Raw genomic sequence first — 16971 nt, forward strand, 5'->3', positions numbered from 1 at the left:
AATGTTGTTTTGAAACCTTTAGGTTAACGATCTTGTTAAATGTTGTTAACCCAATGTTTATAATATCAAAAGAAATTTTAAATTATTATATTATCATGATATTATGATGTACGAATATCTCTTAATATGATATATATACATTAAATGTCGTTACAACGATAATCGTTACATATATGTCTCGTTTCAAAATCATTAAGTTAGTAGTCTTGTTTTTACATATGTAGTTCATTGTTAATATACTTAATGATATGTTTACATATCATAATATCATGTTAACTATATATATAACCATATATATGTCATCATATAGTTTTTACAAGTTTTAACGTTCGTGAATCACCGGTCAACTTGGGTGGTCAATTGTCTATATGAAACCTATTTCAATTAATCAAGTCTTAACAAGTTTGATTGCTTAACATGTTGGAAACATTTAATCATGTAAATATCACTCTCAATTAATATATATAAACATGGAAAAGTTCGGGTCACTACAACTAGCAGATAGATATATAGGTCATAAGGTTTTAATTAGGAGTTAAGACAGAAATAAAATAACAGATCGATGGTTGAGATGTGTGTGTGTTATCGAGAGGTCCTAGGTTCAAAACCAGGCCACTGCTTTTTATTTTTTTTATATAATAGAAACTGTTGGGCTATTTGACCAAGGACTACTTCTTGGACGATTTATGGGCTGCCATGTTGCTGATTAGGCCATGATCTAAAATGTGTTGCTGGATCGAATGATGATGATAAAATCTTAAGTTATAGGTGGAAATTGATATACAGACTCATAGTGGTTAAGAATTAAACGTGTAAGATTAATCAGAATGTACGAAGTAGAGTAGATGGTTAGAGGTTGATGTGGTTAAGCAAGAGGTCTTGGGATTGATCCCGGGCGAGGACGTCTTATTTTTAAATACGATTCTTTAAAAGGTAGCACTATATTTTTATTACAATTATGGTTATTATTTATAACATTAATATTAGGATCATTAACATCGTTAATATAATTAATATCATTATTATTACTACTAATACTATACTACTAGAATTACTATTAATAATTTTATATGTATTTATTATTAATATTATTAACACTATCATTATTACTATCATTATCATTATTTTAATTAACATGATTTTTATATATAATTTTATTTACATTATTTTCATTATCATTATCATCAATATTATTATTATTACAGTATTATTATTACTACAAATATATTAACATTTTTTTACATAAATATTTATATATAACAAATTTTGATTTACTAATATAATACTAATTATATAGATATATATGTATTAGTATAATTATATGTATAACTATTAATATACAAAATAAATATATATATATAACCGTTGAAATAACAAATAGATTACTAAATTAAATAAGTATATACATAAACTAGTTTGATTATTATTATGTGATTATATGTGTTAATATATATATAATTGATATAGGTTCGTGAATCCGAGACCAATCCTACACTTGTTCAATATCGTCATATGTATTTTTACTACAAAATACAATAGGTGAGTTTCATTTGCTCCATTTTTCTCTTTATATTTTTGGGACTGAGAATACATGCACAACTCTTATAAATGTTTTACAAATAAGCACAAGTTCATGAAACTACATTCTACGATTGTTTTGTTATACTGGATATCTGTACTTATTATTATTATGCTTGGTAACCTAAGAATTAGTGAAAAACACTAATTGATGCGAATCCTAAAGGTAGATCTACGGGCACCAACCACCCCCATTTTCGAATAGTGGAAATGCTTTAGTACTTCGAAGGGTTCTTGTCATACATTTGAATAGTGGAATGTATGATGCCAGATATCTTAAGCGCTCTATGTTAAGGTCGGTTACCAGGAGACTCATCGTATGAATGATTTTTGCAGTTGTAATGATCCTGCGCATTTAATTAAATGAAATCTTGTGGCTTATTAAATACTTTGATTATTATATAGAAATTAAACCTATGAACTCACCAACCTTTTGGTTGACACTTTAAAGCATGATTATTCTCAGGTATGAAAGAAATCTTCCGCTGTGCATTTGCTCATTTTAGAGATATTACTTGGAGTTATTCATGACATATTTCAAAAGACGTTGCATTCGAGTCATTGAGTTCATCAAGATTATTATCAAGTCATTTATAGTTGGATATATTATGAGATGGTATGCAATGTTTGTAAAATAGTATCATATAGAGGTCAAGTATCTCGCGAAGTAATCAACTGTTATGAATCCTTTATAATCGATATGGACTTCGTCCGGATGGATTAGGATGGGTCGTTTTAATTGGTATCAGAGCAGTGGTCTTAGCGAACCAGGTCTTGCATTAGTGTGTCTAACTAGTAGTTGTTTAGATGCATTAGTGAGTCTGGACTTCGACCGTGTCTGCATGTCTAAAGTTTTGCTTATCATTTTTATCGAAAAATTACCTACTTATCGTTTTTAGTCTAGACACATCATACTGCAATGATTGCATGAATAGTGTATAGACAAAATTTATATCTTAGCGTATCTGCTAATTCATATCTTAGCGTATCTGTTATTGTTACCTTTTCCTGACAGATTCCGTAGATTCCTCCGTAACTTATGGGATTTTAGTATTATATATGCATATGTAAATTATGTATTACAGGATACTAATCTACACCCTATAATCTAATTCTTATCGAAAAATCCTTTACTCAATCGTACGAACTGGAGCTCGTCACTAGTTCAAGTTCTTCGGAACTCGACAGCTATTCCGACATGTATGTTCACCTAAGCTCCAGAAGCAACATCACCAGAATGAATCAGCCATTCCTAATTCATCTGATGGGTTGGTAGTCGATTTAATCAGCGGAGACAAGAAGAAGGTGAACCTTTCCATCAACCGAATTCACCTCTCAGCAATGAACCTGAAGCATTTACCAGCGAACCTGTCCGAAATACCATTTTCTTTCTCATTTCCAGGATAACTCGTCACGATTATATTCTATCCAAAATTATAAACCTTATTCATCTGCTCGTTCCGATCAACAATCATCCCGGAATAATAGAATAAGTCAACGAACTTCGCGCTCGAGTAATCAATTTGGAGAATATGGTGTAAAATTTACCAGCTTCAACAACATCACCGGCACCAACAGTACCATCAGTAACATCACCAGTACCACCAACAATCCATGCCTCAACATCTCATTCTGTACCTCGAGTATAATCATCGCTCTACGTATCGTTCTACATTAATTATTTTCTTTCTTCATGACGATTATGTAATCTCTAATGTTTTAGAGATTATGTATTCCAGTTTTAACGGTAAATCAAATGAGATTAAAATCATATTAACTCATTGAGTCCATGATTATATCTGAAGAAAATATATATGTAACTATATTTTCATAAAGATTGTAATTAAAAATTCTTTTGTACAAACTGTTAATGGTGAAAATATTTTAACGGGTAGGTAATACCCGAGGAATATTCAGATTTCACATTAATAAGTACACTGTACATTCTTCGAATCTGATTTAACAGTTATTTACTATCCTGCTTACATTCACAGATACACGTATCCGTTCACCGTAGAATAACCATTTTCATTCAATCTCATATTTGGATTTTGTCCTATCAGAATCCAATAAGTGGCATAATAAAGAAAACATTGGACAAAAATAAAACTTGTTAGAAATAAACAATTTAATTATGAGAAGAATTTTGATAAGAATCCATGCTAACTGTTCCTAGTTAACTGTTCCTAGCTAACTGATTAATTCCATATTACATTTTATTTATCACATTTTATTTATCGCAATTTAATTATCGCAATTTAGTTATCGCAATTTAAATTCTCGCAATTTTATTTATCGTCATTTAATTTCTGTTATTTATTTTACGCACTTTAAATATCGGGACATGTATACAAGGTTTTGACATATCATATCGACGCATCTATATATATTATTTAGAATAACCATAGACACTCTATATGCAGTAATGCTGGAGTTAGCTATACATGGTTGAGGTTGATTCAACAATAATATATATAGTTTGAGTTGTGATCGAGTCTGAGACATGTACACGGGTCACGATACGTATTAATTAATTCGAATATTATATATTAAATTATATATGAATTATTGAACTGTTAACTGTGGACTATCAACTGTGGACTAATGACAATGGACAATTAAAATGAATTAAAATATTGATTATAACATATGAAACTAAACATTTCTTCAAGTTTGCCACTTGATTTCATCTTAAACCTCATTTGTATCTCGACGATTACAATCTGCGTTCAAACCTTTCATGATTCTTGAAAACACCTCAATCGAGAGGAGGAACAAACCACACTTCATCTACAGAAAGAAAAGATTGATGCGTATAGTTATGCACCTGAAAACTCTCGAAAACTGAATAAACGTTTAACGCGTAGCTGTGCTAATTCCTTTAGCGTTATTATTACCGAAAATTACTTTGCAATCTCTTTTCAAATTAGCCAATTTTGTCACAGCTCCAACAAGTCAACTTCGATTTTTCGTTCAAAACAACCTTATTATAACATTGATATATATATATGTGTGCTCTTTTATTGTTACCGGAGAATATTTTTTTTATATTCCATCATATTACCAGCAGATGTACCAGCAACCTCGTTGCTCCTTGGTTTAAATCTCTCCGATAAATCACTATATTTATCTATTGAAGTCTCATCATGTACTCATCCGCATCTTGTAACAAGAATTGCCATACCAATTATCAGGAATCAGCAAATCTGTATTGTGAGTCTCGCAACGTTTCCACATCAACAGTTATATGTATCCATATAACATTTATCTCTTAGAACTATGATCTTCCATTCTGAAATTCTGAAAAGCACCCATTCTGCGAATTAATACTCTGAATTTTGAAAAGTTGAATGAAGCAACAAAAACTGTAAATGACATCAACAGCCAAAAGTTGATGATAAAGAATTGTATGTTGGCAAAGCTCAGAAAAAGTTTGAAACTGAAAAAAACTGATTGAGCAAACTACGAAGGAGTCTCTGAACAAATCACAAGGACTAAACTTGTACATTAAGAATCCTGATGATTCTGTTTTTGATGAAATCTTTAGCAAATATCTTGCTTCTGACTCCAAACTCTTGCGGACAAATTTTCTTCATCATCCTTCGATATTAGAAATTCCAAGATATGATCGTATCTTTCATTATAAATATCCTCCATATTCCTGAAGATATTTTCATAACTATTCTTGTAGCGACCCGACCAAATCGTAATTGACGGCGCCGACTACTTAGGTCCCGTTACGTGGTCGTAGTCCCTATATGAGACTCGTTTGACCAAAATTATGTCGCATTCTTGAAACGTATCATGCTTGCAAAGTTTAGTTTACAAAACTGTTCGACGACAAGTTTAAGTTTACAAGCGTATAAAGTATAAATGAAATAACTTGCGACATAATTAGTTTAAAATCGCGGTTGCTATAAATAGCGTAAGTATATAAACATTGTGTTTAAAGTTTGAATCCAAAAGCGCTATCCCTAGCGTATGCATGTATGCTTGACTCCAAGCAAGTAAACAAAGTGTGCGGAAGCATGTATCAAGTAGCCAAGTATGAACCTGAGAAACATATAGAAAACTGTCAACGAAAAACGTTGGTGAAATCATAGATGTAGTAATAAACGTTATTTTTGAACCACAAGATTTAGTATCTCCATAAAATTGATCATCCAAAAGTTGCATTCCAAAAGTTTGTTCGCGAGCACCCAATTATCAATGCTTAACATTCCTTCCATAGAACCCCATCACAATAGTGTTAGAACATACACTGTTTCTCGAAAATATATTTCATTCGTAAACGGTAGCGAACCGTTTGAATGAGGGTTTGTCAAACCCATATGGATCCATACAACATATGTTCTCGCTTACACCCGGCAAGTGTAACTAATGATAATCGAATTGAAGATTTTGTTCTAAACTCGCTGTAGAATGTTTGTTTCATCGTACTTGTGTTCAAAACATAAAAGTAAGTAGTACAAGATGTAACAAAGTATATGTTTCTCAGCCCAAGATTTAAAAGTATAAAAATTGTTGAAAAGGTGGGACTATGATCTCACCTCGAGTGCACGAGTATAAATGTACTTCACAAAGTAAACGTGTGCATAATAGTTGCTTAGCCTTGACCTAAACAAGTAAGTTGTATCAATTAAACAATTACGACACAAGGTCGGGCAAAATGTGTTCAATTAGTCCTATGGCTCGTTACGACTCGAATATATAGCATGTGAGTCACGTTATCAAGTTTCATGCAAGAATCAAGTATAAAAGCACATTAGAATGATTGCATAAGTGTTTTGTTAAGTTTGACTAAAAGTCAAACTTGGTCAAAGTCAACGAAAAAGTCAACACGTTCGGGTCGGGTCCCGAACTATTTTTCTGAGGTTTTTAATCATATATGAGCATGTTAGAACAAGTTACATGTGAATCGGAGGTGCGTAGCATAGCAAACATTATTCAAAAATCGACAAAGTTGGACAGACCACTTTGGCGCGCCGCGCGGGTACATGGCGCGCCGCGCCATTACCTGTGCAGAGAATTCTGGCAGTTTTCACACTCAAGCACGAATCCAACTTCAAATACCCATAAATCCTAAACCGTAAACATCCAAAACAAGTATCTTATATCGTTGGAAAGATATTTTGACAAGGAATACAACTAACGACTTTTCACCAAGCAAACACATCAATTACAATAACCGAAAACTCGTCAATTGATCAATAAAGGTTTATTTTCAAAGTTTCAAGTTCATCAAATGCATTTTAAGTTTCGGGAATCCAATTCACACATATGATATGCCGTTTTGAAGGTAATGAAACGTGCATTACAACTAAACACTTACAAATAACATTTCATGGCATTCAAGCATCAAAAAGTTCGTTTTAAGTCTATCAAACCCTAACCAAAATCCATAAAAATCAATATTCATGTTTTTGAAGTTTTCTTAGTCAACCTATGCATCAAAACGAAGCTAGTGATACTAGTAACACAATTAAAACATGAACTTTAACAATTTAACAACATTAACTCATCTAAAATCAAGGATTAAGCACACCCATTTTCAAGTTCATGCTAGTTACTTCAAAACAACAAATCGAGCAAATAAATCATATTTTCATGTTATACACGAGCCATAGACACTAACTAACACCATTTCAAGTATATAAAATGAATTTAGAGAAATTTAGTGTTTTAGAAACGTTACCCAAACGAGATGAAGTTGGTACCAAAATGTAGAGGATGAAGAGAGGATCACGAATATGTAATTTGTTTTGTGATGAACTTCCTTGATTGAATTTAGATGATAAATCTTTGATGTTGGGGTTTGAGATAAATTATGGAAGTAGCAAGAATGAGGGAGGTGGAATGGATGGAGGAGAAGGCCACTTTGACTATTTGACCTAGTCAAATTTTTGCCCACTTGGCAAGTTTAGTCCCTCAAGTTTCAAAGCGGGTGCGGGAATTAACCGAGCGAATATTTTTAAAACGCTAGAGTAAACGAGTGATGTTATAATTAAATAACGGGAATATTATGAACGTTAGTCAACGGAAAATACGAATTTAAATAACGAAAGATATTATTTAAAAAAAAAAGACAGTGTTAAAAATAAATTTAACGCAAAAATGCGGGATGTTACATTACCTACACCTTAAAAGAAATTTCGTCCCGAAATTTAGTTGGAAGTAGTAGTTGTTGTTTCTTCTTTGAAACCTTGCGTTGCAAAGTCTACGTTTACGTGAAGGTACTTCCTTGGGCATTTCAACGAACTTTGACAGTCGGGATTTTTACGTTGTTTTAAAGTTTGGTTTCACGATTTATAGTTTCAACCGGTCCTCCTAGAAAGTGAAGTTTATCGTTGATAGTAAGTTCATCGAAGAGGATAACAAGTTCTTGTTTCGCAAGATACACCTTTAAGTTTGATACACAGAATGTAGGATGAACGGAATTTGTTTGAGTCGGAAGTTCGAAACGGTAAGCAATGGGCACAACACGCCCCAAGATTTCAAAAGGATTAAAAATATCGCGGATTTAGCTTTCTACGTTTCCGAAACGAACTACACTTTTTCAAGGTGCGACTTTCAACGTTACGCGGTTTCCCACATGGAATTCGAAAGGTTTACATCTAACATTGGCATAGCTCCTTTGGCGACTACGGGCCGTCTCGAGCCTTTCTCGAATTGGAAGGATTTTAACGGTTACTCCATGAATGTGTCCAGGTTCGGTGACTTGATTATCATTTACTTGGTTCTACAAAAGGAGAATGACGTTTTCGGTCATATAAGACTTTAAAAGGTGTGACGTTAAGACTTGAATGATAACCATCGTTGTAAGAGAATTTGGTTAAAGGCAAAGACTTTTCTCAAGAAATTTTGAAGTTGATAACACAAACTCGTATTACAGTTTCCAAGGTTTGAATCGTACATTCGCTTTGTTCGTCGGTTTGTGGTTGATGTGCGGTACTCATGTCTAAACGTGATCCCGAGACTTTTTGTGAGGCACTCCAAAATCTAGAAGTGAAACGAGGATCTCGATCCGAGATTAGGTACATTTCTGTAAGGTATATTCGAACAAGTTTGTTAGGACTTGAAAACGTTAGTTAGAACAAGTTTATCAAGAAATTCGCGCCGCGGAAGATTTATCGGTTTCCGAAAACATTTGTTAGAGCAAGTTTTTTTATCGATTTCTGAAAAATGTTCGTTAGGACTATTCACCCTCGTGGCGAAAACTAGTATAACGTGAAGAGTCTCTCTCTCCATTGAGAGTTTAGAATAATGATTTCCTTAAATGGAAGTACGAGTGTAATGCGAGAGAAGTTTCCGCCTCGATGTGAGCATACCAAACAGTTTGTAGTTCGTCGATAAAGCTGTGCGAAAACGAGATAGTATACACGTGTAACATACGTCTGATGTTGAAAGAATTTGCCATTCATTTGGAAGCATAAATATGGTTCGGCAATAATCGACGATGTGTCCCGGGTATGGTTGTTATCAGTATTCTCGGAATTGTCGGATGTTCAAACAAGAAAAATGAAATCATGTACATGGCACATGGTGGTGATTAGGTTGATCGAGTCCAATCACCATCACGAGTCATTAGAACTTTGGTATGGCTTACCGTAATATAACCACGTTGATTGAGTGTCGTTATATTACGCTAACTCATACCTCCATTCCCACATCACTCCATAGATTCAAGTTCGTGTCATCGTGAAGATCTAAAATGAAAAAAATGTAACGACGTCTCAAACGTGACTCGTATTAAATCGAAAGAATTTCTGCAACTCTAAGGAAGCGTTCCCCGAGGGAAGTGTATAAATGATTGTTCACGTCAATGCGGTTCGAGTCAGACAATAAGGTATTCAGGTATGAAAAGAGTAACGAGTCATGATAATGAGTAGCACGCAACCGTAGTGATAAATGTTGATGACGATACTCACCTAGAGTAGTGATGGTAGTAACACCAAAAAGTAGATAGTAAGAAACACCAGTGGGAAACCGATAGTAAGTTGAAAAGGTGGTAAATAACAATCCGGGAGACAGAGTTCCCGAACAAGTGTGACTAATGAAGTCGTCGTCATCCATACGTGTATGAATCTTGAATTTACGTGTGTTACCAGAAAGTGGCAGAATACGGATTCGTATAATGAAAGCTTGGTACCATCAAGAAGAAGTTTTCCTAAGAATGATTCAAGTATAATGCACAAGTAGTCAAGTAAGTGCTATCTATAGCAAATGTATGTCAGAATGCAATGGCTAACTATCCGGTTGTAGTCTAGATTCACTAATGCGTCCCAACGACTCTATCAGACACACTAATGCACATCCTAGTTCCCTACAACCAACGCTCTGATACCATCTGTAGCGACCCGACCAAATCATCATTGACGGCGCCGACTACTTAGGTCCCGTTACGTGGTCGTAGTCCCTATATGAGACTCGTTTGACCAAAATTATGTCGCATTCTTGAAACGTATCATGCTTGCAAAGTTTAGTTTACAAAAATGTTCGACGACAAGTTTAAGTTTACAAGCGTATAAAGTATAAATGAAATAACTTGCGACATAATTAGTTTAAAATCGCGGTTGCTATAAATAGCGTAAGTATGTAAACAATGTGTTTAAAGTTTGAATCCAAAAGCGCTATCCCTAGCGTATGCATGTATGCTTGACTCCAAGCAAGTAAACAAAGTGTGCGGAAGCATGTATCAAGTAGCCAAGTATGAACCTGAGAAACATAAAGAAAACTGTCAATGAAAAACGTTGGTGAAATCATAGATGTAGTAATAAACGTTATTTTTGAACCACAAGATTTAGTATCTCCATAAAATTGATCATCCAAAAGTTGCATTCCAAAAGTTTGTTCGCGAGCACCCAATTATCAATGCTTAACATTCCTTCCATAGAACCCCATCACAATAGTGTTAGAACATACACTGTTTCTCGAAAATATATTTCATTCGTAAACGGTAGCGAACCGTTTGAATGAGGGTTTGTCAAACCCATATGGATCCATACAACATAAGTTCTCGCTTACACCAGGCAAGTGTAACTAATGATAATCGAATTGAGGATTTTGTTCTAAACTCACTGTAGAATGTTTGTTTCATCGGACTTGTGTTCAAAACATAAAAGTAAGTAGTACAAGATGTAACAAAGTAAATGTTTCTCAGCCCAAGATTTAAAAGTATAAAAATTGTTGAAAAGGTGGGACTATGATCTCACCTCGAGTGCACGAGTATAAATGTACTTCACAAAGTAAACACGTGCATGATAGTTGCTTAGCCTTGACCTAAACAAGTAAGTTGTATCAATTAACCAATTACGACACAAGGTCGGGCAAAATGTGTTCAATTAGTCCTATGGCTCGTTACGACTCGAATATATAGCATGTGAGTCACGTTATCAAGTTTCATGCAAGAATCAAGTATAAAAGCACATTAGAACGATTGTATAAGTGTTTTGTTAAGTTTGACTAAAAGTCAAACTTGGTCAAAGTCAACGAAAAAGTCAACACGTTCGGGTCGGGTCCCGAACTATTTTTCTGAGGTTTTTAATCATATATGAGCATGTTAGAACAAGTTACATGTGAATCGGAGTTGCGTAGCATAGGAAACATTATTCAAAAATCGACAAAGTTGGACAGACCACTTTGGCACGCCGCGCGGGTACATGGCGCGCCGCGCCATTACCTGTTCAGAGAATTCTGGCAGTTTTCACACTCAAGCACGAATCCAACTTCAAATACCCATAAATCCTAAACCGTAAACATCCAAAACAAGTATCTTATATCGTTGGAAAGGTATTTTGACAAGGAATACAACTAACTACTTTTCACCAAGCAAACACATCAATTACAATAACCAAAAACTCGTCAATTGATCAATAAAGGTTTATTTTCAAAGTTTCAAGTTCATCAAATGCATTTTAAGTTTCGGGAATCCAATTCACACATATGATATGCCGTTTTGAAGGTAATGAAACGTGCATTACAACTAAACACTTACAAATAACATTTCATGGCATTCAAGCATCAAAAAGTTCGTTTTAAGTCTATCAAACCCTAACCAAAATCCACAAAAATCAATATTCATGTTTTTGAAGTTTTCTTAGTCAACCTATGCATCAAAACGAAGCTAGTGATACTAGTAACACAATTAAAACATGAACTTTAACAATTTAACAACATTAACTCATCTAAAATCAAAGATTAAGCACACCCATTTTCAAGTTCATGCTAGTTACTTCAAAACAACAAATCGAGCAAATAAATCATATTTTCATGTTATACACGAGCCATAGACACTAACTAACACCATTTCAAGTATATAAAATGAATTTAGAGAAATTTAGTGTTTTAGAAACGTTACCCAAACGAGATGAAGTTGGTACCAAAATGTAGAGGATGAAGAGAGGATCACGAATATGTAATTTGTTTTGTGATGAACTTCCATGATTGAATTTAGATGATAAATCTTTGATGTTGGGGTTTGAGAGAAATTATGGAAGTAGCAAGAATGAGGGAGATGGAATGGATGGAGGAGAAGGCCACTTTGACTATTTGACCTAGTCAAATTTTTGCCCACTTGGCAAGTTTAGTCCCTCAAGTTTCAAAGCGGGTGCGGGAATTAACCGAGCGAATATTTTTAAAATGCTAGAGTAAACGAGTGATGTTATAATTAAATAACAGGCATATTATGAACGTTAGTCAACGAAAAATACGAATTTAAATAACGAAAGATATTATTTAAAAAAAAAAAAGACAGTGTTAAAAATAAATTTAACGCAAAAACGCGGGATGTTACAATTCTTATCTGAAATCATTAATCTCTTCGTGCTATCGGTGTTACATCATATAGAAACTGTTAGTTTCTATATTCTGTAAATTTTCGAGCTTAAAATATGAATGTTATTGAAGTACTGTTGGGAACTGATGCATGAGTTAGTATAATATAATGACACTTGATCAACGTGATTATATTACAGTAAGTCAAGCTGAGTTTCTAAATGGAACGTGATGATTCACAAACATAACGTCATTATGTGCCATGTTACATGACTCTTACATTATATCTAATCTCTAAACATATCAAGAAAATATTTTTCTTGATGATTCGGTCTTTTCCGAGGTATTCTAGTAATTTGACAAATCAACTCGTGCTCTTACGTTCTTTCTTCTTTAGAACATTAAATTCATTCGAAACTCCATACTTACGAATTCTGGACCATTACTCGCATTACTAGAGGTCGAGAAGATAATAAAAAGGCAAAGAGCTCCAAAATATAAGAGAAAATATAAAGCTCAATAACAACACGGAGGTTACAAATCATGGATATTAATACGAATAGCAATATAAAGACACGGTAGAATTAAGAATAGTATCACCCCAAGGTAATAGTAAAAGTAAACATATTTTTCTGGTGGAAAATTGAAAAGAAGGGTGATAGAAATAATAATTAGGAAAATATCAAGGATTAGAACTGGATTAAGCATTTTCATAATCTTTTGGGATATATGAACTAAGAAAAAAAGTATAGGAATGGTGAAACTAATGGAATGGAAAAAGTTTTATTTATAATGGGAATATCAGACAGAGCAATCGAGGCAGATCACCGTATTTAATTATAGAGATCTTAATTTCCTTACTCGCCGAAGAATCAAATCTTTTAGATTTCGAAGATTTTCTTTAAATCCCTTGAATTCCGGAATTCAACCAAGACAACGTCAAAAATTAAAGCCGCACCTTATTTTCTAAATTCAAACGGGAGTACGTCAAAAGTAAAGACGAATATCTATTACCGTATTTCAATCTTTTGTGATAGTTTCACTCGTACGCTTCGCGTAATCGAATTGTTTTATCTAAATAACTCAATGATGATAAAACTCTATTTATCGACTCATATTCGTCAACAAAACATTTTTATTGTTAGCCATGACCACCTCACTCAAATTTCGGGACGAAATTTCTTTAACGGGTAGGTACTGTGACGACCCGAGAAATTTCGACCAAATTTAAACTTAATTCTTAATATAGTTTCGACACGATAAGCAAAGTCTGTAATGCTGAGTCACAAAAATTTTGAACTGTTTCATATATTCGTTTGACTTTCGACCATTCCCGACGATTCACGAACAACTATTTGTAAATAGATAACATATATATTTAAATAGGTATTTATAATTTGAAATATAATTTGGAATATTATATAATTTAATTATTAGAAATTATATTGTAAAGTAAATAAAATAAAATGCGATGTAATGGAAACTATATTTAAGAATATATTGTTATATATAAATATGTATATAAATATTACTTGTAAATATATAAAGTTATATTAAATCTATTTGTTTAAAAATATATAATAAATTTTGTTTAGTAATTAAACTTGCTATTTTTAAAACTGTTTATATATAGAAAAGGAATATAAATGATTTTGAGCGTAATTAGTAAACGTCAATAATACTCGGTTGACATTTTGCTAGTGTTCATATAGATCTAATATATATATATATATGAAAGATTAAGATAAAAGTTGGATTGTAAATTGATTATGAAGATTTTAAATTTGTTAAAAGTATTTTTACCTTTAAAATTTTAAATATTAGTACTCCGTACATATAAATCGGAACAGAAAATAAATAATTTTCAAATTTTTTTGATCAGGTTTCAAACAGGTAATGAGTAAAATAATTAAATATGTTTAATCTAAAAATTTGGGATTTTTAGGGACATTTTTAAACATTAACTGTTTAGCAATGGACACACCCCGTGAAGTGTCGGTAGAAATAAGTTAGGTACACGGTGTGATGATGTAGTGACCCGAACTTTTCCATGTTTATATATATTAAATGAAATTATTATTTACATGATTAAGTGTTTCCAACATGTTAAGAAATCAAACTTGTTAAGACATGATTAATTGAAATAGGTTTCATATAGACAATTGACCACCCAAGTTGACCGGTGATTCACGAACGTTAAGACTTGTAAAAACTATATGATGACATATATATGGTTATATATATAGTTAATATGATATTATGATAAGTAAACATATCATTAAGTATATTAACAATGAACTACATATGTAAAAACAAGACTACTAACTTAATGATTTTGAAATGAGACATATATGTAACGATTATCGTTGTAACGACATTTAATGTATATATATCATATTAAGAGATATTCGTACATCATAATATCATGATAATATAATAATTTAAAATCTCTTTTGATATTATAAACATTGGGTTAACAACATTTAACAAGATCGTTAACCTAAAGGTTTCAAAACAACACTTACATGTAACGACTAACGATGACTTAACGACTCAGTTAAAATGTATATACATGTAGTGTTTTAATATGTAATCATACACTTTTGAAAGACTTTAAGACACTTATCAAAATACTTCTACTTAATAAAAATTCTTACAATTACATCCTCGTTCAGTTTCATCAACAATTCTACTCGTATGCACCCGTATTCGTACTCGTACAATACACAGCTTTTAGATGTATGTACTATTGGTATATACACTCCAATGATCATCTCTTAACAGCCCATGTGAGTCAACTAACACATGTGGGAACCATCATTTGGCAACTAGCATGAAATATCTCATAAAATTATAAAAATATGAGTAATCATTCATGACTTATTTACATGAAAACAAAATTACATATCATTTATATCTAATACATACACCAACGACCAAAAACACCTACAAACACTTTCATTCTTCAATTTTCTTCATCTAATTGATCTCTCTCAAGTTCTATCTTCAAGTTCTAAGTGTTCTTCATAAATTCTAAAAGTTCTAGTTTCATAAAATCAAGAACACTTCCAAGATTGCAAGTTTACTTCCAAGTTTTCTAAATCCATTCCAAGTAATCATCCAAGATCAAGAAACCTTTGTTACTTACAGTAGGTTATCTTTATAATATAAGGTAATAATCATATTCAAACTTTAATTCAATTTCTATAACTATAACAATCTTATTTCGAGTGGAAATCTTACTTGAAATTGTTTTCGTGTCATGATTCTGCTTCAAGAACTTTCAAGCCAACCAAGGATCCTTTGAAGCTAGATCCATTTTTCTCATTTCCAGTAGGTTTATCCAAGGAACTTGAGGTAGTAATGATGTTCATAACATCATTCGATTCATACATAAAAAGCTGTCTTATTCAACGTTATAAACTTGTAATCACTAGAACATAGTTTAGTTAATTCTAAACTTGTTCGCAAATAAAGTTAATCCTTCTAACTAGAATTTTAAAATCAACTAAACACATGTTCTATATATATATATATATGATATGCTAACTTAATGATTTAAAACCCGAAAACACGATAAACACCATAAAACTGGATATACGCCGTCGTAGTAAAACCGGGGGCTGTTTTGGTTGGGATAATTAAAAGCTAAGAAGAACTTTGATTTAAAAGCTATACTTCTGGAAAAATGATTTTTCTTATGAACATGAAACTATATCCAAAAATCATGGTTAAACTCAAAGTGAAAGTATGTTTTTCAAAATGGTCATCAAGATGTCGTTCTTTCGACGGAAATGACTACCTCTTTCAAAAACAACTTGTAACTTGTATTTCCGACTATAAACTTATACTTTTTCTATTTAGATTCATAAATTTAAGTTCAATACGAAACCGTGGCCACTGGAATCACTCAAAACGGATTAGAAAAGAAGAAATGGCGAGTAAAACAAGATTGATAAAAACTACTCATTTTACCTACGTGAAAGTTAGTAATAAATCTATTCCAACCATAACCTAATCAACTTATATTGTATATTATGTAATCTTGAGATACCATAGACACGTATACAATGTTTCGACCTATCATGTCGACCCATCTATATATATATATTGCGGAACAACCATAGACACTCTATATGTGAATGTTGGAGTTAGCTATACAGGGTTGAGGTTGATTCCAAAATATATATATAGTTTGAGTTGTGATCAATACTGAGATACGTATACACTGGGTCGTGGATTGATTCAAGATAATATTTATCGATTTATTTCTGTACATCTAACTGTGGACAACTAGTTGTAGGTTATTAACGAAGACAGCTGACTTAATAAACTTAAAACATCAAAATGTATTAAAAGTTTTGTAAATATATTTTGAACATACTTTGATATATATGTATATATTGTTATAGGTTTGTGAATCAACCAGTGGCCATTAAAACATTAAAAAATCTGTGAAAGTGAGTTATAGTCCCACTTTTAAAATCTAATATTTTTGGGATGAGAATACATGCAGGTTTTATAAATGATTTATAAAATAGACACAAGTACGTGAAACTACATTCTATGGTTGAATCATCGAAATCGAATATGCCCCTTTTTATTAAGTCTGGTAATCTA

Source organism: Rutidosis leptorrhynchoides, chromosome 3 (assembly GCF_046630445.1).
Source record: "Rutidosis leptorrhynchoides isolate AG116_Rl617_1_P2 chromosome 3, CSIRO_AGI_Rlap_v1, whole genome shotgun sequence".
Classification (NCBI taxonomy): Eukaryota; Viridiplantae; Streptophyta; class Magnoliopsida; order Asterales; family Asteraceae; genus Rutidosis; species Rutidosis leptorrhynchoides.